This window comes from Aptenodytes patagonicus, chromosome 1 (assembly GCF_965638725.1).
Source record: "Aptenodytes patagonicus chromosome 1, bAptPat1.pri.cur, whole genome shotgun sequence".
NCBI classification, from domain to species: Eukaryota; Metazoa; Chordata; class Aves; order Sphenisciformes; family Spheniscidae; genus Aptenodytes; species Aptenodytes patagonicus.
Window position 1 is genome coordinate 132,445,616 of NC_134949.1, and position 20,208 is coordinate 132,465,823.

General features: G+C 40.8%; 1 protein-coding gene across 1 annotated transcript in view; it reads left to right on the top strand.

Moving 5' to 3' along the window:
• Positions 1 to 1,863: 1,863 nt before the first annotated feature.
• DMD (dystrophin) overlaps positions 1,864 to 20,208 on the top strand; it is a 1,394,632-nt gene continuing 1,376,287 nt past the window's right edge. Inside the window, exon 1 of the mRNA XM_076355694.1 lies at positions 1,864 to 1,955. The gene's annotated coding sequence lies outside the window, so the exon portion shown is untranslated. The remainder of the gene's footprint in view (positions 1,956 to 20,208) is intronic.

Consider the following 20,208-nt stretch of genomic DNA (forward strand, 5'->3'; position numbering starts at 1 on the left):
AGAGTTGGCACGCACCAGGGGCGACCAGAGGGAATTGAAAATGGGAATACGGACAAAGAAATATGATCTCTCTCCCCTGAATAATCTGAGGACAATTTCATGCCTTTTCTGAGTCTGAGTAATGCTTTTTTAGTATTTAAGGCTGGCAATACTTCATTCTTTTCCCACTCACTTTGTTGGAGTAATAAACACTGATCATCACAAGCAAAGCTGAAAAATACTTTTGGAAATATCAGGCTGTGCAAAACTTCCCACCTACTTCATCTTATCAGAGTCTTTACGAACAACAAGAGGGTAGAGAGGAGCCATGAGACAACACCTGTGTGGAGGGTGTGCCCCACTGCTTCACACGGGGACAAGCCCCTTTCCTCAGGATCTGACTACCACCATGTACCTTGCTGCCTATAAAAAGTCTTCCTCTAACTGTTCATTGTCTCTGACCTGGTTTTCTTACATAGTTTTAGTCTATTTAACTCTGTTGTCTTCAGACAAGTACATTTTTTGCTGATATACTCTGGCATACATGAAGAGATCCAAATCCTTTATCTACGCAAAGTACAAGTGAAAGCATACATCCTTTCTACAGCTTACCCTTAATTTCCTCTCCCTCTGTATCTGTTTATGAATTATCTATGAATTGGTGTTAAAGCTGAGAAGCAGTTAGGCTAAATTTGTATTAAGTATGTCACAACCTTGTCCTATAAACTACCAAATAAAAATAGGTGATTATCTGCCTTCTTAGTGTCCATATTTTAAGGCACAGTTTTTAAGAGCTTGGATTTCTGTTACAGGGAGAGCGAGTATTTAAAAACATCCCAGCACATTTGTTTCCTGTGCCTGGTTACTTCCCCCATGAGGCGATGCAAGCTACTTGGGGGCCTGGTGAGCTGAGGGAAACTGAGCATAAAAGGCACGGCCTGAATGTCAGCGTGGAAAGAAAACTGAAGGGAATGGAGTAATGGTGGGCTGGAGGCAGCCGACCAAACTGACACTTAATGGAAGGGTGCAAGGAAGCAATGCCAGCGGGAAGCGTTTTGTCCCTTGACTGGGATGACAGGGGACTAAGCTGCCCCTATTCCGTATCAAACACAAGGGGAAATGTTTTCCGTGTCCTCTTTTCCTGAAGACGGATGAAAGATTTGACAAGCCTGCAGACATCAATGGGCTATCACTCAGGTGGCTTCAGAGCAGTGCCACTTGATGAGGTGTGGCAGGACCTTCACCCCTCCAAGGACGAATTATTAAGGAGGGGGAAGAAGACAAACTCTGGCGCGTTTTTCACTTGTTTCCCGAGACTCGCCTCCCAGCCCCGCCGCCCCGGTGGGGCAGGGACGGTTGCTCCCCGCGCCTGGCAGGGCTGCGGGGCACGGGGGGCTCCAGCGGCAGGGCCACGGGGTGCGGGGCCGACAACCCCGGCCCGCGCTAGGCAACGCGGCTCCCCTAAACCCGCGCACCCCTCTGCCGGGGGATTCCTCCGCGGGGGCCAGCGCTGCCTGAGCGGGGGGCCGTAGCGATGTACGGCTGTGCGGGTCCCCCCCAAAAAGTTGAAATCCCCCGCGACCCCACAGCGACAAGGTGCCTCAGTGCCCGTCCGTCCCGCCCCGGTACCGCGCCGGCGGTGCGGTGAGGGCTGCTCAGTCATTCCTGCCCCGCCTGGGGCCATTTGCTCGCTAATTGCTCCTCTCCTCATCGACCGCGCGCGGGGCGGGGGCGGGGGCCGCAGCCGCCGCCCCGGCGCTATTTCAGGGCGGGCGGCGCCGCGCCGCACCTGTCCCGGCCCGTCCCTGGCTCCCTCCGCCCTCGCCCCGGCCCGGCAGCACACCCCTGCCTGCCTCCCTCCCCAGCCCGGCGCTCCTCGGGCATGGCTGAGGCGGGACGCCCCGGCCCCGCTGCCGCCGCTGGGGGAGACGAAGCCGCCGCCGATGAGTTCCGCGATATCATCCGCAGCCGGTCGGGTAGGCGCCGCTCCGCGCTCCTCTCCTGCCGGCGGGCGGGCGCGGGGCTCGCACCGGGCTGGGCTCGCTGCGGGGCGGGCGGGAGGGGGTCTCGCCGGCAGGGCGGCGGCGCGGAGGGAGGCGGGCTGAGCGCAGCGCCGGCGGGGGGAGCGCTGCACAGCGGCTCGGGGGAGGGCGGGGGCGGCAGTTAGCTTTTCCCAGTGCTTTTTAAAATTATTTTTTTATTAGCTCAACTTTTCCTTGCGCTGTGCAGCATAGAAGGGGCTCGCCCGCCGGCTCGCTGGGCGAATGGCGCATCTCGGTGTGACAGGAGCGACGTTTGTGTCCCTCTCCCAACGTATGATTGTCGCCGTCCGCCTCCCCCCGCCCCGGGTGTCCCCTACCTTGGGCTGTGGTAAATGGGCAGGATGGTTGTGCCGCCGGTGTTAGCGGGGCAGGTCGTTAAAGCTGTAAATGGAAGCAGCGTAACGCTCCCCCAGAGGATAAAGTGTCAGGTGCCTGGGCTCTTTTTGCTGAGTCCTGGAAAGAAACCAAATCCGTGGTAGTAAAGGTATTTATAGACCATTCAGCATTTACTCATTTGCAGCACAAGTGCATGGGGAGCTACAAATTAACTCTTCTTGAAGCTGTATGTGCTTGCCCAGTAAACAAGCCTTAAAATAATGGTGTCCTTACACAGTTAAATGACTTAAAGTACAACTGTGTTGTACTTGTTTTAAGAAACAGCACCAAAATGCTTGCCGTGTATTATGGAATAATTAGAGCTGCTATGGGAAACTTAACTTTGAAAGTGTTGGGGTGGTGGTAAGCAGAACTTGCCTTTTTTGTGACAGACTTTGAATGTTGTTTTTACTCCGGTAGTGTAAAGACACTCTTGCAGCAGTACTTGGGGCTTTCCCACTGAAGTCTCAGTGGTGCAATTCCTGGGTTGAAGATCTTTTGTTCCTGTAGCAAAGTGTTTCTTCTAATGTTACAAGCCTACTGCGTTTCTCATACTAGCTGCTTCTCCTTTAGTTTGGCATTTAAAAGGACGGGTATTGCTCTGGTGGGAGTAGGAAGTGATGCAGTTGGGTGGCTGTTCAGGTTTTCTCTTTTTTCCAAGACTGGCTTTTGGCTCCCATGTTATGTCTCTTATCTAAGTTTCTGCAGCATGAGGAGAATGTTAAAGAAAGTGTCTGGTGAGCTGTCTCCATAGTCATCCCTGGTTAGGCTGGTTATGTTACCTCTTACAGCAGCACGTGTTCCCCGTTCCATACTTAGCTCACTTGCAGTTTGTGGGGTGTAAAATGCAGGATGAGTACAACACAAAGAAAAGCTCTCTTCATTTAAAGGGTTGTCCTGTTAGTGTATAACAGTGTGTCTGGCAGTTGCTGGTTGGAGATGAGAGAACTTGAAGGCTGATTAAAAATAGTATCTTCAGGTCCATGTGATTTCCAGAAAGTGAAGTTGCAGTTAGTAACTTTACTGTTAGGTGCTTACAACTCTGAGCTGAGAGCGCCTTCCTCCTCCTTTTCTTTTTTTCTTATAGCTAGTAACTACTTTCAATGTTCAGTTTAATTTCCTGTTTTAAAAATTCATAATTGAGAACAGACACTCTCTGAAAAGCTAGACAGGAAATGTTACCTGTGTGTTTCTTAATTATCCCTTATATTCTGTTTCACTTGGAAAGCCTGTTTCCAAATCAACTTTGGTGGCAATATGTTAGGTGTATGGTATCATAATAAGTGTAAGATCTCAAATGGCTCTAAAATGTTTTTCTGGCTTCCTGCTACAAAGTAGTATTAGAATTTAGATGTTAGTAGTAGACATGGAACAAACATTTGTGCTTCTTAATTAGACACAATTCCCTGGTCTATTCTCTATGATGAATAAGAAACAGGATCAGTTTAAGGATCATAGAATTGTTCCAGATGTTTATAAGCCTGAAGAGATGAGAAAATTCAATTTCCATGGTGATATTCATCAGATATACCTTTTTTTTTTCCCAGCAATATACCCCTCAGTGTTCTCTTACTCCTGCTTATCTTTGATTATTATCATCTAACTTTGAAAGACATTGCTTAAAATCTGACTATGGGTTTGGGGAGAAATAATATATAACAAATTAACACAGCTGTTTGCACAAGTAAGCTGAGAAGAACTTGGTGAGATGGTGTTTTCAAGCCTGAGGATAGGTTCATTTTGTTTTGGGGTTTCCTGTAACCTATTACGTAGGTAAGGCATTTCTAGAGTTGGGATGCTCCATTTGTTTGGACATGCGTTCACCTTGAACAGCTTTGGATTGGCAGTTTTAGGAAGGCTTCATGGGAATGAAATGCTGGCACAGCCTTCTTCTCCATGTAGTAATGGTAAAGAGGCTAAATTGTTCACAGGAGGCACTTTCTAGGCCTGCAGGAAGGATTTTGTGATCCAGTAGGGAAGTTCTTGGTGAGTGGAAGTGAAGCTAATGCAGTTAAAGACTTAGGGCATCAGATACTGAAGAAGCTTTAAAAGAGACTGTATCCCACTTGTTTTTCACTCTGTATTAATTTCATGCTTCGGGCGTCTGCTGCTTTCTGGCATGGTGTGGTGGAAACTTTTGCCCTCCTGGATATAAAACTTGACCTCTGGTGGGTGCAGGTTTTGCCTTTTCATGAAACTAGAGAAAAGATGGAGTAGAATATGTTGATGTACTTGCCATATAAAACTGTTCTGCGCTCCTATTTTTTTGAGGTCTTATTCAAAAGCTCAGAGCACCAATATCTTAATAAGGTGAATGGGCTAATGCAGGTAGTATTAATCTGGCATCCTGCTGTCGATTCTAGGTAAAACAATTGGAAAAAGTTGAGGATTCACTTCATGTAAAGACAAAATAAAATCTTAAAATTAAAGCTTGTTAGCAAAATTTAAGGGAAAGAAGGCTCTGTCAAATACTCTTTCTGTTAAATTTTCTTGATAAAGTAATTTCTTGCAGTATATTACAACACAAAATTAGTACTAGCAATAAAATACCTCGTAAATTGTTTAAAACCCACAAAACAGTTGTATCGCAAAAGTTGCCATCAGGGAATTGTAATGGAATTGGGTTATCCCTGTTGCATCTCCATGGGGATAATTACTAGCTCTAACACTAACTCATCATTTTGCACTTACGCTCATATGGAATGGCTTGGGTTGCCTGGGCGTTCGAAGAAGATTCACGTAAATGCAGAGCTTAGGAGTGAGGAATGTAAGCTGTGCTGCCAGAGAGAGGGGCTGCACCAGAGAGGAATTTAGTGGTCACTGCAGGGGCTCTGTTCAGCATGTGCTCATAATGTGGTGACATGGGGAAGTAGGTGTAGGAAAGATATTTTTTAGTCTTTTATATGGCATGGCTGATTCTAGTATGAGAAATGTATTTAAAAAAAAAAATCCACAAAAACTGACATCCAAGGTGAATGTCTATGGAGCTCAGCTAGTAACTTTCTTTAATCCTTTTTTGAGAAGTTACAGAAGTGACTTTATTACTTTGTGTGAGTATATTCATGGGCAGAAAATCCTGGATGCTGAAGGCCTAGCAGGGGAAGGCATAACAAGAAAGGAAAAGTGAAAGCTAACAAATTTAAATTAAAGCATGTGATATCTTGAGCAGGAAAGATGGTTAACCTCTGGGGATAGATTCTCCATCTCTAGAGGTGTTTGATCCAGCACTTGGTACTTCTTTTTAAGTTGAGCTTTATCCAAATGCAAGTTACTGGCCTCAATACTTGTAACCTGTTGTAAATCATCAGTCCAGTCATCTGTCTCATGGTCCCTTCTGGCCATAATGGTATTCACTTGTGAACCTTCTCTTAACAGAAGGACATTTTCTACTTAGGTCTTCAATTTAATGCTTGCCATCTTAACTGAGCCTTCCCCAGACCCAGTGGACCACCCTGCTCCTTGCTGGTGTGAGACTTAAGCTGAGCATCCTCCCTTTGTCCTGTGTGGAGGCAATTCTTAAAATATCCATGCTAAACCAGAATCCATCCGGGTCTCAAGGTTAGTGGGCTAAGATTGATCCAGACAGCTGTTAAGTTAGTATTAGCAAAGAGACAGTGTAAAACAACTGCAAATGTGAACACGTTACAAGTTGCAGTCACTTCCCAAACCATTATTAAACATGCCAGTCTAGTAAGTGTGGGTCTCTAATGTATCATACTTCATGTCATGCTTCTTGGACGTGTGGAGACCATGTTTGGGGAAAAGGATGTTGCAGAACTTAATAAAACCTATCTCTGATTTAATTTCTCTGAAGAACATGTGGTTTCCATTGCCCAGAACTTCTTTCCTGGCTATACAGTAAAATACCACCATCAAGTCTCAAATGCATTTGGATGCTTGCTACATTAAAAGAAGAATTTTTTTAAAAACCAATGTAAATACAACTCAAAGCAGAGAGCAGTTTTCTGCAATAAAAAAAATCTGCATGCTGTAAATACTTTCTGATCAATTTAATGAAGATTTAGATTTTATTACTGTTGTAGAGCTTAGTAACTCTAGTCATGATTAGCAACTAAAAGCCCTCCAATTTCTTCAGTTCGTACACAGCCTTTAGAAAAAGGGCTTAAGACCTCATTTGTTCTTAACTTCTAGCACAAAATTATGCAGATCTGGAGCAAGCTGCTCTTATGACATGATGACTTTGCTTAGAAGAATGATTTGGCATGGTTCAGGATTTGTAAGGACTTGGTCCTCTCCATGTTTCCGTCTGCTAAGTTGCATGACAAGGTTTTGACTAGAAGACAACTGTTCTGGTGTCTGTATACAGAGTAACAATTGTTAGGAATTGGCCCTAAGCAGTGTTAAGCAAGTATGTATTCTGAACGCTTGGTTTCCTTTTGTACTTTAATGCCATTAAAAGGTATGGTGGTAGTACAGAAAAATAGACATATAGTGATGGTTCTCCCTTCTTTCTCCTCCTTGCTCCCCCTGCCCTCCCCCAGCTTCATTGGTGTGGAAACTGTAGGTGACTAGAGCTGTCAGTACATATCCCAGACTGGATAACTTGAGCAGGTACTTCTCCCCTTCTCCCTCAAGCATCCGGAGACCTGACAGAGTTCCCTGGGTTTGTCAGTGCAGAGGGAACAGCATGGGATGCGCTCAGCCTGTTTGGCTGAAGCACATGTCGCACTCCCCCTCCACACGATGAAGCCTGGTGAATGTTAGCAGCATGTCTGATGGGAAAACAAATGAATTGACAAATGGTTCTGCATAACAAAGTGCGGATGCTGTATCTGAGGTGTAGTAGCTTGCTGATCAGGGCAACCTTGTCTGCCAGTGCAGCTCTGCTGCGCTGAGCACTGTGATGTGAGTGTGTCAGGGGGCCGGGGCAGAGTGTTCACTGTGCCCAAACGTGCGTGCTGCTCACTGTCGGAGTGTTGAAATGGCATTCATGGAGTGCTTCTGGGTAAGAAGATAAAAGTGGTATCTCCACTGAATCTGTCTGAGCTGTAGTGGCATGCTGGTGTGGCATTGCTACCCCAGCTGCAAAGAGCTGGATCCCCTTCAAAAATAAAAGAAATACCTTTATGGCTGCTGAAGGTGGAGATTTGGCTCTGATGAATCACAACTAGTGCTTTGCAGTGAAGGGAGACTTGTATGTGATATTTCTATTCCTAACAGTGCTGTGTGTGGGAAGAACTATGGATCTTGTCCAAAACGGCTTTAGGGGCTGAGCCAAGCTACTGTATAAGGGGAGAGTACAGGGTCCATGGTCATAAAGCTCAGGCATGTGTTAAGATAAATATCTTGTATACTTATTTATACATAAATATTTTTACATACAAAATTTGGTTTTGGATGGATGTACTTTCATATCACTTAAGGAAAAAAAGAAAATTGTGCTCATAAATCTGAATGAAACAACTAAAATGTGGGTATCAACTGTTCAGACTAATTCCTGGCCTTGCCTGTTCAGCCATGGTTTTGTTGGGACACCTGCAGCCTGCAAAGCAATTGTAGGACAAAAGCTGCTAGTGATGCAATGGCAATATCCTCCTGTTCTTGTTCATCCCACTTCAGGACGCACATTTGCTGGATCTAATAAGCAGAATGAACTGCTGATTTTAGCCTGAAAGTTGGGATTTGGTGAAACTAGAAGTTTCTGGTAATGTTTACAATTACAGCCTGTAAGGATGTCTTTGTAGAAGGTAACTCTTAAGTATGTGGTTTAGATGTGTAATAATTTCATCACTGAAATCAAAACGATCTTGCTGAGTTCAGGACTTCAGCCTGTGCTTTAAACTATTGTACTCAAATCAATTTTTTGGTGTTTTTCAAATAAGATTAGATTGTTTATGCTTCTCTTGCTTGAATTAAGTTTCCAGCCTATTTTGTTTTATTTTGAGGTATTTCCATTATTTCTTATACTTGACAGGTTCTATTTCTTTTTATCAGAAGAGAATCTAACTGTGTACCATATAATCTCCTTATCTTGATGTAGTAGATGCCTTACTGTGTAGACTGATAAATTGACTTTTGGGTAATTAAGTGGCTTTTTCCCCCCCTATTTATGCATTTAAAAAGCATGGGGTCTGGTATGTTCAGAAGTGCTGATCTCTATTTGCATCTTCTGTTAGTATTCAGTCATTTCAGTCTGAACAGAACTGGAGGGGAGGGAAATCACTCCTAAAAGCATTACCAAAATATCTCAAAACTTAAGCAAAGAGACTACTGCTTAACAGGAGTTAAAAGTGAGCATTTTTTATTTCAATGGTAATAGGTCACTTAAACAGCAGTTTAGTTAAGATATTAAATTTAATATCTTGTTCTTTAAATATCTGTTTTTTAATTGTCTGCCTTCTGTATACTGTTGCCTTGGCAACAAGATTTTTGTATGCTAAGAAGTTCTGATTTTTCAAATGTAAATCTAAAGAACACTATAGGTTTCTTAAACTAGCTTTAGAACTGCAATATCTGTAAACAATTAATGTTTTAGCTAATTAAGTGCAGGTATGTGGGTTTTCTTGTGTACTACAGCTGATTCTATCCTGTGGATAAGTACCCACATCTTGTGATTAACTGTAAGACTTGTTGGACATTAAAGGTAATGGATTAATTTTCATTAAAGGGGTCTCCTGCAATTTGAATCTCAAATTGAGAGAACTCAATTCAATGCTTTTTCTGTCTCTCCCTTTTTAAGGGAGGAATCATCACTGGCTTGAATAAAGTGGTGACTTGTTTGTGGTCATCAGCAGTGGAAAAAACCTACCCTGGCATTAAGTAACTTTGAAGTATGAATGTCTTCCGTGTGAAAGCTAACCTATTTACTACCATGTACCAGTGTCTGACTGTGTGGTGCTCCATCCATTGTTGAATCTGTGTACTTTAAATAAAACCCCACCTCTTATTTCTGTACCTTGATAGGCAATGTGCTGGTTTGTGTAATCTGGCAAAAGTATTGTACTGAATTTCAAGGTTAGTTTTATGCCGTCCTTATCCTATATGATTGATATCAAGAGCATGATGTGATTGAGTTATGCTGCAGCATGCAATCAGATACCATAAATAGTAGTATCTACATAAAGTCTTGGAAGTGATTGCTGGGCTGCTTCTGAAGTGCGCTTTGGCTTGGATATTGAAGCCATAGTTTGGACCATCACTTCTAAATGTCAATCTGTTTATTAGGCAGATAATACACTGGTTAACTAACTTATTTTCTTGTTTGGAAGACTGATTGAATTGTAAAGAAATATGTACTAACTAAAGCAAGTTTATATTTTGTTTGTAGCTTGCAAATGCTCTTTGCACCTCTTGTTCAGTCAGCGTACATGGTCCTTATCAAACAGGAAGTGCACTCTTACCAAATTATTTAGGACATTTGTCCTGCCTAGCAATTTTCATTTCCACCTTGTACAAGGAGAAAAAGGAAAAAAAAAAGGAAAAAAAACCAATGTAAATTAGACTTTCCCCAAACCTAGTGTTCTAATTAAGTTTAAGATAATGATGGGGGGGAGGAGGAGCTGTAAAGAATGTGAATTAATGAAAACTTCTGGATGAGCTGTGGCCACAAATAAACTTGCTGCAAAGAATGTCTGGCATCATTTAATTCAAAAGGCAAGGCATATTTTAGGAAATAATATCTGACTTTTATCTTGAGGCAGTATATTAACAAGCAATCATTGAAGTGAAACTGTTATTTAGCTATGATTTCATGACTTTGTGACGTTAACTTTTTGCTAGATGATGGAGTCTGCCCTTTTCATTTTCTCTAATGCCAAGGCAAACTTGTTGTTTTGATGTTTGGAATTTATCAAAATGCTTACAAATGGATTAATATGACATTTCAACTTTATGTCATAAGATCAGTAGAAGTAGGCTAGCATAATAAGGTTGTCTAATAATAAATTTATATTCAATAGTATTTTTGTTCTTGATGGCCCATATCTGCTGAGAATCATCTTCATGAACTGTCTTCAGCCTTGCAGGCTGCCTTAAAGTGTGAAGCATAAATCTGTTACACCTATGACCTAAACCTATTTCTTTAGTCCCAAGTGTGCCTTACAATTCTAGGAGCATCCTCTCTTTAGACTATCTAGCGTCACAGTAAGCACATATGTTCCTGAAAAAAATAGCAACTGGGAAAACAGAATCTTCTATACAGTACTTTTGTTTTTATGTTGGTTTTTCCACCCACAATAATTAGGTTAATTCAATTAGGCTTTGTGTGATCTTTCTCCTTTTATCTCAAGTGTAATGTTTTGCTGAACACTAGAGGGAAATAACTAAGGATTGGCAATGTGCACTTGCAAAATATTAAATTCTTCAGCTGAATGCTAGCTGCTGCCTCAGAAGGATTTCTGGTTGTTGTGGAAATCAAGTTGTGTGGATTTAAACAATGATAACTTCATAACCTTGCAACTCTGGAAAAGTCTCACTGGTTACTGCTGGTCTCCAGCTTCACTGAAATGTGAGTGTGCTGTGAACATCCTGTGAATCTGCAGAGGACTTGCTGCTTGGATGTGATTCTTTCCCCATGGGTTCCTGCACCCAACAGATGGGTGAAGAACACTTCTACTCTGTGAAGAAACTTTCTGGTCTGCTTCCCAATCCATCTTGGACTTGCTAAATTTATGTTAATGCAGTCATACTTTTTCCTTCCTCTTTGTGATGCTGACAGCTGGTGACAGCAATAATGGCAGTAGTCTTGGAAGATGCCCTGTCCTCTGGAATGACTGCTGGGTTCCTTGTTCGTTTTTCATAGCTGTAAAGATTATCAGTAGTGCAGAAAAGAGCTACGGGTTGAGGCCTGGTAATACTGCACCAAAATATGCTGCTTGCTCAGCATCTGCATGCTGGCTTGATCAGAGCTGTGCAATGTGAATGTAACCTGAGGCTGCTTCTGTTGAGGTAGGCTCCTGCACTTCCATACTCTGAAAGTAATCAGGAGAGAATCTGGTTCATTAGAGATAATGAAAGGAAACACTGAGTACTAATTGATGTAATGTCCTACAGTAGAAGTTGCTAAACTTCCCCTACCCCCTTGGGGGGCGGGGGGGGGGAGAAAACTATTTGTTTGAATATAACCAGATGGGTAAACATGATGGCCCTTAAGCAGTCTTCTGCCTTCCTGCTGAGCTATCACACATGATCTTGTCTAGAATTGTGGTCCTATGGGTTTCTACCAGGTGTCCTGTTAAACAGAGAAATGAGTCCACAAAAAGAGTGTGAGGTTATGATTTGCATGGTAGTGTAGAAAATTAATTTATCATGATGATTGCCATTTGGCTGATGGTTAAACAGAGGCATAGATAATACTAATGCATTCTTCTTGCAAGACTGAGAAGTCAAACCCCATGCAGCTGAGACAGATCCCTTTTCATCAAGATTTCTTTCAAGGCTCATGTGACTTCCTCCAGATAATAAATGAGCAACTGAGAATGGAATACCAAAGCCAGTTCTATTCTTTAAACTCTTAATACAAACTCCCTCAGGATACTTTGGGGAAAAATCACTACAGTAGATTCCCCCCCCCTCCTTAGAAACTGGCTCAAAAAAAAAAAAATCCCCTGACTGACTCAGACTTATGTAAAATATTCTGTTGGAAAGTTCTTAGTGATGTGATATGTCAGGATTTCAATCATCTGTCGTGGGAAAGAAGAGAAGGTACAGTGCATAGACACATGACTACTGCAGTCAAACTACTAATTCATATTCAAAACATAAGCACTCACCAGGAAGAGTTTAAAGCTTCTGCAAATCTAGAATAGTTTTAAAAGCTCCAGAGCTTAAGTTTTATGAAAGTACTGTATTTTTGTGGTTAGGCTTTTTAAAACAATTATTTCTGCTTAATTGATATTAACAGTATCTTTCATCTCTTGTAGCTGTTGTAATTTGAAAAATACTTCTGAGTTTTAAACTATTCACTTCCTGAAATTGTTTTGCAAATTATTACATAAGTTATAATAATGAAAGGAGATGTTTTTGAAGTATGAATCTGTATAAACACTGAAATCCCAACTTTATTATGAAAGATGAGCCTAATGCTCCTTGTTCTAAAATGTTATACCCTCTAGAATCCTAAACAGATAAGGCTATACGTCAATCAAACTACAGAGATATGATATTTAAAACTCATGCTTTGTCTTTCATGAGTACCTTTTCTTACAGCTGGCAGAAACAAAGATTCTTCATTCTATCTGAAACTGAAATAACTTTTGCAATAACAAATGTTCTTAAGTAAGAAAAGTAAAGCTCACCAAGAATTGCAGCTGTGGAAAGGTGAGCCCAGCTTCAGCTAAGCTTGGGATGACTTGCCAGTACATGCCATAACAGGGACTGATGGGGAACCTTCTACTCAATATAGGTCTACAGAAAATCCCTGAAAACCTTCAGGTTCTAAGTGTATTTAAAAAAAAAACAAACAAAAAACCAAACAAAAAAACCCAGCCTCTGCTTTCCAGACTGTGAGAGAGACTAATTGAGTTTCCTGGCCATAGCAGCATGATATACTGCAGTTCTGACTTTGCAGCGTTGATTAACTACTGTTAATCTACTTGTAAGGGAGCAAGATGAATCTGTGTTATATTTCAAATGTGAATGTCCGTTCTCTGATCAAATCCAGCTTTACCTCATGTTCACACTCTGACTGAGCAGGCTTTCCTCTGACTTCAGAGGATGCTTCAGCAGGTGTACCTACCTCCAGGGTGCATGTGCCACTGCTGTGTACCCCCAGAGTTTGACTTACAGCTCCATCATATGGACTTGAGGGTCCTGTCAGAACTTGATGCAACTTGCTGAAGTTAATGCTTATGAGTAAAGTTACGACTTCAGCACAGGCTGCTCTTGCATAGTGTGGCTACCAGCAGCCACACTGTGCCCAACTGTAGGCTGGGCACTTGGCATGTTAGCCCTAGTCACTAGACAGTGTCCCAAAAATAGCATGATGGTAGCTGTTGGCATTTCTGGAAATGGAACACCATGTGAACAATATTGTATCGTAAAAGAAAGTACTGTACCCGAGTGATTGAAAGTAGTGGGTGGTTGGGGATTCTAGTAGAGAAGGGAAAGGCTTGCTTGTTTGTTGCAAAATGCTCTGGCTGCAGTTCCTTGCCAGAGCACTGTTAATAAAGGAGAGATGAAGACTTAAAATAGACAAATTTATTCCCTGTATATAACACATGAATGTGTGGTGGATAGTGCTATTGTTGGAGTGCTGTATTAGTTTAAAAAAGTTCTGAAGCTATAACTGCTAAATAGTACTAGAATGAGTGTATCCGATGTGCTTCTACCTAGATAAGTAGAAAATTTGTGAAGAGAAAGGTATAGTATGTTAAAAATCTAAATTAATTGACAGTGACTGGATGGGAAGGAATATGTAGTACTCTCCTGTGTCTCAGGTATGTATGGTATATACACACGCTCACTGGGGAAGAAAAAGAAAAGTTTAATTTCACTTTCAGATTCTTTATTAAATATTTTCATGTAATTCAATTAGAATGCTGCTGGCAGCAGTTTACAGAACACTTGTCAAAGTAAAGAGCAACTTGGCATGTTTTTGTTTTCAGAACTTCAAGTGCCAAATCATTTAAATCGAATCAGATCCTAAAACTGGCACTGAAATTAAACCTGCTTTTTTTTTTTGCATAAGAGTTTACCTGTGTAGGAACTGACTTCACAGGCATTTCATGCAGATATGAGTGTGGCTGGAATAAGGATATCTCTTTACAGGGTTGTTGTGAACCAGAAATTGCATTGACTTACCTTCAGTGCATATGCAGCTTATTTAATGAAGGGGTGAACAAAGTACATAAGCCTGAATACACTGAAAGGCAACAAAAGCTGTGAGTTTTCTAGGTATAATTATGCATGGGATTTGATCTGTTCCTTCCTCCCTGCCCTGATGGGAAGTTTATCCACTTCTTGCTGTTCATAAGAACTTAAGAAAGCTAAATTCAGCTGTTTCTTCAATGCATGTATTTGTTCAAAGATAGCCTACTCAAGCATGAACCAAGAGACTTCAGAGTCAATTGTCAAAATCAGTAGAAAATGCAGGTGTGTGAAGTGTAATTGTTTTTACATAAAAACCATGCTTGATGTTTAATAATGAACCAGCTCTAGTTTATATAATAAAGAGTTTTGTATTTGACATTTGCATTCGTATTTGAATGCTGAGTTTCTGTCTCAGTTCAGGAAAGCTTACCACCAGTGCTATAGGATCACTCCTAAAATATAGCACCGGTACTCGAGTAATGCTTATGAGTTAATTTTGAGTTGTTTCATAGCACATGGTATATCCTACATGTGGTCTTGCCTGTGATGCTTGGAGTAGGGTTCCAAACTCCAGTGGTCTGTGAAATGAATATATTTTTACTGACTCCACTGATCAGCATATTTGTTTAAGATTTTTCCCCAGAAGGAATAAAATCCAGTGATTTGTGATTTAATGTAATCCTGTTATATTCAGGTATATGTTTCAAAGTAATAATTACAGTAGGCTCTTGGTTAAAAGAGCTTAATTTCCTTATTTTAGGAGAAAATTTATGTCTTATTTTTAATATCCATTGCTTTCTTTCATAGGAATGCATCTTAGAGTTGATGTTTTGGTGTTTTGAAGAGTAAAGAGGTCATATATTAGTTTAAACATAACTAATTGATGTGTCTAAGATACTTAGAAAAAAAATCCCCCCCCAAAACAACAACAACGTAAACCAGTACAGAATAGAGAGTTTATCTTCCTTTAGTTGAGGTCATGTTTACCTGTGTCCATTAATACATTTTGCATTCTAGAGCATCAATTTCCTGATAGAGCAACTGGACCATGCTTCTTTGCTTAACAGAAGTTATTCTGAGATATAGCTTTATAATGTCCTTGAATTACCTCAGTATATGCTTTTATCAAAAACATGATACAGCTGTAACGAAATCATAGTTCAAAGGAAAATTTGCAATAGTAACACAGAGCAGAGTACCAGTTCAGCTTGTCTTTTTCCTCCTTTGTCTAACCTTAACAACCCAAAGTGCCAGTGGAGTTGAAGGAGGGAGTGCTTACACAAGATGCAAGTTGCCCTTTGTCAATACTGTGTTTATTCATGAGAATATTATTCATATATGAAGTTATTAATCATAACTTCTTTGTTAACCACAGAAAAACTAATTTATGTTAAAAGTTCTCTATCCTCTTGGAGTAGGAGACTGCATTATAAATGCTTCCTGAATTTGACTGTACTTTATTTACAAAAAAAATGTGCCTGTGCATAAAAACAGACAAAGCTGAAAGCCATAGCCCAGGAGTGTACCTTGCAGATGCATGTGCTTCTGTGTTCTTCCCACACTCTGGATTCTGCATGCCAGTCAGTGCAGCAACCAAGACTAGGAAGAGTCTTACATATAGACATATAATCCTGATGTGTGCTATGCTGAAATAGAGACTGAGGCATGTGAGAAAAGATCCAAAGCTTTTTAGCAGTGTTCTCCCTCTGGATGCTGCCTCTTTTTAGCAGCGTTTCCTTCTTGCATCCCTCTGGATGTAAGCTTCTGTACTGAGAATAATATGCTATGGACAGAATGTGTGATGGTAACAGCAGTCAGATGGCGTGGGGATCTATGGTTTGCTTCCCAGGTTGGCTCTTGTCTGCTACTGGGGATTGGGCAAGTCCTGCGGTCTGTTCTCCCTCTCTATGAAATAGAAAAAATAGCACTTGGGATAGTGTTTTGGGAACGTGTATGTATGTTTTGATGGCTTTTTTTCCCCACCAGTACCTCTCAACATCAGAGGTGCATTAACAGTTCTATTGCATTTTGTAGTACAATACAATAACTAGCTGGCTAGTAAACTGTAGAGGAGACAAGGTGTGCTGAAACATGGAAAAGGTAGCATAGAAAATGAACTCCTTTCTTTCAGCAAGGCAAACCATTATCCTGGTGAGATTTTTGTGGGTTTTTCTTTTTTTCTTTTTGAAGCCCTGTTATTGAAATAATCTGGCTATACTGAATCCCTGCTTTTTGTGAAGAACAAGAAGGAAGAATCTCACCCTTGTTAAAACTAGTAGAGCTGAAAAATAAGGATCAGCCACTGTGTTATTGTGCCTTCTGTCCATAGATAAAGCTCTGCACTCCGGGGCTTCTCTTACTTCAATATTTAGGATTAGAGGTGGAGGTACCACATTCTTAAGTTAGCCTTGCACAATTTTTGTAATGCTTTCAGTGGTAAAGTGACATGTTGACTTGCGAATGCAGCCTTTAAAAATACTCTGGCAAATGTTAGTAGTGGTAACCCCTTTTGGGGGAGGAAGGGGGATTGGGCTGAAAGAAGCAATCTCAGCTGAAGAACAAATGAGCGGTTCTGCAGAAGCCTCCATCCTGTCTAGTTCTACACAGAAGTGTCCTGGACCTCTTCATCAGGCAACATAGTCATGATTTTAACAACGTTATATGAAGGAGTAGAGTAACGGTTGTGGAATCCGTAGTTCACAGGAACAAAAAAGTAAACACTTTCCAAGAATAGAAGTGGATTTTATGCAGCTGACCAAAAAAGCTGGAAAAGTGTTGAAAAATTCCAAAGTACATGTGTAAGATGTGGTATTGTAGCATCATGGATTGCTCTGTAACACACAAAGAATACACGCACTTCTAGGGTCCTGAATCTGACCCCTCAGAAAAAGAAGGGGAGAAATTGTGCAGATGGTACTGCAGCAATGGCTGTTAGCCTAAACTGTCTCAACGTTAAACAGAGGAGTATGGAGCTGTAATTTAATTGTATAAAAATTTGAAGAACATAAACCACCTTGGTTTAAAGAAGTCTTTGTAAATGAATATTTTATTTGCAGAACATCTCCTGCTGTCAAGTTTCACAGCAGATTATGATACTAATCTTACTTAAATGGTTATATAACTCATTAGTGGTAGGTGTTATCAACTCACTGTAGCCCTGCAAGAGTTCAGTATTCAAGTAATGCATCGTTTGTGGAGAAGGCTGCATGGTAAAGGGTGTGGATTAAAATTTTGGTCATTTTCCTGTGTGTTTCTTTGTAAGTATGAAGTCTTCTCTGTATTGCTAAATGCATTGTCTAACTATATTTTTCTGACTATAGTTACATATAATGTGGAAATCCTGAATAAAAAAGATTCTAAGCCCCAGTCCTATAATTCCTATGCCAGAAGGTGGCCAGCTACTTGAAAAGACACTTTATTATCCTAGAACTAGCTATACCAATTAGATAAACTGCTGTCTAGTAGTGAGAGAAGTTTAAAAAAAGGCAAAAATCATGTGAATAACTGCATAGCATGGAAAACTGGATCCCCATTGCTTCACAAGACAGTTCTTACCAGAATAAATGAATACCCTTCTGGTAGCAATTTTCCAGTGGTATAAAAAAATGGAAATGAAAGTTTTGCGGAGTGAAAATACTCTATAGAAAATGGTAAACTACTGAGCTGCTTCATTTTAGAAATAAACAATGTAGGTTGCTTGTGGTTGGCCTCTTGAGGAATAACTGGCCTTCTTGAGATCATAAAGGGCTGATACTTCATAAATGCTGCTTCAGTAAGTGACATTATATTTATCTTAATTGAAGCTTGGAAGTAATTTGATTAGAGGATAAGGCTTTTTAAGACTTATGTTTACTGTTACATTCTCCTGTTGAGATTTGTGGAGTAAATGTTAAAATGTCAGCATGCTGTGAGTGAAGCTTTTTGAGCCCATTCCTTTAAGGCAAAAGTTCTGAGACTCTTGGACTGTCAGATGCTTTATATGTGTTTAAAGCCTTAGGGAGTGTTTTGGGGAATGTACAGGAGCTTTTGACCTGCCTATATTGCAGCTTTTGAATATATTCAAACTGAGCATGAGACTTGACCAACTATTAGACAGTTTTAATGGTCAGTGTTACAATGAGGTAGCAAACCCTGCCAAGCTACCTTTTTAAAAGTAAATTAAAAAACCCACCAAAAAACCTTTAATTGAGAGCTGTTGGAAGTGATAATCTTAAGCTTCTTGTGTACTTGCCCGTTCTCTGATGGAAGGTATTGAAGGCAGATCCAAATACTTCAGGTTAAATTCTGCTCCTGCATCCATAAGGATTGACTGGAATGTAGTAGGACTCTGTGTTGGTAAGAAAAGGGGAATCACTCTGTTTTGTATAGCAGAGTTGAATTTTTGTTGTTGTCCCCTTTTTAATCAGAATTTCATTCAAATTATTGTCATTTTGTACCACAATTTAAAACAATTAGCTGTATGCTAAACCCATGTAGCCTGACTTCTGGTGGTGATGACTTCTGACTTCAGGAGATGTGGAGCCCTCTCCTACCCACAGGCCTACGTGAGTGCAGTTCAGATTTTGATTGATGACCAGATATGGCCTGTATTGTCTGGAGGCGGTGTAGTCATAAAGGTTATTAGTGTAGGGAGGGTGAATTTCCCAGTCTTGGGTCTGCTTTTTACAAATTTGTGTTTTTCCAGCTACATTATCTACCTATCTGCATTCCCTTATAAGATATGTACTCTAGCATAGCAGTATAAGCAGTTCAATTTTAATAGCTCTGGCTGGAAGAAGTTAAGAAGAAAAGATATGGAAAAATCTATTCATCTTTAGAAAGGTTTCTTTTAAGTGCTTTTCCATAACAAGTTGTTTAAATATTTAATGCAATGTAAACATAAACAGGTATTCTTTTACAAGGAATACCTCCATTAAATATCTATTCAAAGCAGATGCATTTATTTATAACAGGACAGGAGGACTGAAGGTGCTTATCTAAGGAAGAGAAAATCTAATCTATAAAATGGTCGGATGATAGATATGTAAGTTTCTAGCTTGCAAGCTCTTTCTGAAGCACTAATGGGATTGTAGACCTCAAGCTTTGCAGCAGAGTATTTTAAACTTCAAACTCAATGGGGCACATATAAGTTAGTGTACATACACAGGAGTATATTTGCATTGTGACTCTCAATCTTGCATATGTATGTGCATAATTGAATCTTATGAGGAATGTAATTTACAACTTAGTGAAATTCTCTAGGCTATAAATTTTAGTAAGCGGCTGCTTTTTCAAGGTTCATGTCCTGTATGTCTTTCTGTAAACCTGCTTTCTCAAATGCTCCTTTCCCTGAACCTCTCTGACTCATGGGAGACTAATGGGGGGATCCCTTCTGATTTACCATCTGTGCTGTAAATTCTTCTCACAAATCCCTGCTTACTCCCTCTCTTTAATGCTACCTATAATGCGCTTCTATATGTGGTAGCTTGTTGCCATGTTGCTGCTTGCCCTGAGTGATGGCACTTGTTCTCAGGCTGGCTGGTGGTGATGGCCTTTTCACTTGCATTTCATTGCTAGATTACATATTTTTGGTTTGAAGCACGTGGTCTCATGCCTCCATGAGACTCTTAACCACAGTTACAGGGTTATGTCTCTCCGCTTCTGACTTTTGCATAGGCAGTACTGGATCTCAGAGGTAGGATCAACAGGAGGAGAGTAAGATGCTGTTAAAGAGAATTATTAAACTGTGAAAGCTCCAAAGACTGCTTATGTCCTAAGCCTCTGTACAACTTTGCTTTGAATTAGTTTGGCAAAAGCCCTTTCTGGTCTATAAAATCTGTGAAACAGGTAGTTTTCCCTGTGTTTCCCTCTAGACTATGATCCCAGCTGGAATATATCTGTCTCTTCAGAGTCTGGTGTTGGGCTCTAAGTGCCATGGGATGTGTTGCAGTTGGCTTTTCTTTCAGAAAGTGCTTTATATCACTGTAGCCTGTTACTCCCTTTGAATCAGTTATAATCACAAGTGAGATCTATGCGGAGCAGTCAGTTGTGATAGTGTGTACAA